Source organism: Littorina saxatilis, linkage group LG13, assembly GCF_037325665.1.
Source record: "Littorina saxatilis isolate snail1 linkage group LG13, US_GU_Lsax_2.0, whole genome shotgun sequence".
In the NCBI taxonomy this organism is placed as follows: Eukaryota; Metazoa; Mollusca; class Gastropoda; order Littorinimorpha; family Littorinidae; genus Littorina; species Littorina saxatilis.
This window is the reverse complement of record NC_090257.1, coordinates 33198396-33199873: the sequence shown is the minus strand read 5'-3', so window position 1 is coordinate 33199873 and position 1478 is coordinate 33198396. Positions and strand designations below refer to the sequence as shown.

Sequence of the window (1478 nt, the reverse complement as noted above, 5' to 3'; positions counted from 1 at the left end):
AGGGCGTGACAGTGCTGCCTCAACTTTCACAAAAAGCCGGATATGTCGTCATCAAAGACATTTATCAAAAAAATGAAAAAAGGTCTGGGGATATCATACCCAGGAACTCTCATGTAAAATTTCATAAAGATCGGTCCAGTAGTTTACTCTAAATCGCTCTACACACACACACACACACACACACACACACACACACACACACACACATACACCACACACACACACACACACACACACACATACACCACGACCCTCGTCTCGATTCCCCCCTCGATGTTAAAACATTTAGTCATAACTTGACTAAATGTAAAAAGACGGGGTGGGGTCGGCTTGAGGTAATCCTTTCGTAAGACAAAATCGTGTAATGTCCGTATCGAAGATAACAATATCATTGGAAGTTAGAGTGTGAAAGTGTTTCCAAGGTAATCACTGAATTTGGCTCATAATATCCATATTGCGTATATACATGATACAAATAGGAAACGAAAAACGGTATATAATAATAACAATTATGAGGATGCTTATATGGTGCCAATAGTTCTAAACGGATCACAAATACATACACAAAGAACTGATTCTGTACACAATGCCAAATCGAATAGTTATATTCATCAAAGTAAACTACTACCAGATTAACAAAATGCTCTCACACACATAAATCAATGTCGAAATACACAGCAGCACACTACAAAGAAAAAAGATTCATCATATATTCATTAGTTAAAAAACAAAGGAATACTGTACTCACCAATACAAGAACGAGACAAGACGGTACGATTTTCGCTTATGGAAAATTCTGAAAAATTATGAAAAAGTCTGCTTTTTTTTGTCTTTTGTGTTCTTGTTTTTCCTGATGAAGCTTCCATAAGCGAAAATTCGTACCGTCTTGTCTCGTTCTTGTATTGGTGAGTACAGTATTCCTTTGTTTTTTTTAACTTTGTTCATCTTACCACAGTCACTTCGTTGTTTAGATTTTTTATTCATTAGTTAGTTAGTTAGTTAGTTGTTGCTTTTGGGGTCCAGCGGACCATATAGGCCAAATCAGGACCCCTCATATATTCATGAAATATTCAAATTCTGATGATTAAGAGCTAAAATCAGATGTTGAGTAAAATGACTAGTGAGCTAACTGTAGGCAAAGTGATGAGACTGTGACGGAGGAGAGGCAGAGCCTGATGTGTGACCAATGAGAGCGAGGATGAAGAAGAGAATAAAGTAGTGACAAAAACTAAAGAGAAACATGACTTTTATTCCAGTTATGGTGACATTACTCAGTTCTGGTGAAAATGATGGTGTCCATCACCTTAAATCTGCCCTTGCAGCTTTTTCATTTCAAATAATGTTGATTATAAATATCATCCGCTGCAATAGTAAATAAATAAAATGTCATGTCAGCTCAGAGCCTGATGAGACACAGTCACAGACCGAACGTAGGTAGCCGCTCTTTGTGTTGAGATGGTTGACGACGGTTGGCAAGC

The 1478-nt window shown here is 37.5% G+C and overlaps 1 protein-coding gene across 1 annotated transcript in view; it reads right to left on the bottom strand.

Moving 5' to 3' along the window:
• Positions 1-218: 218 nt before the first annotated feature.
• Positions 219-1478, bottom strand: part of LOC138945542 (uncharacterized) — an 8149-nt gene continuing 6889 nt past the window's right edge. Inside the window, exon 6 of the mRNA XM_070316984.1 lies at positions 219-1478. This exon is cut by the window's right edge and continues 572 nt beyond it. The gene's annotated coding sequence lies outside the window, so the exon portion shown is untranslated.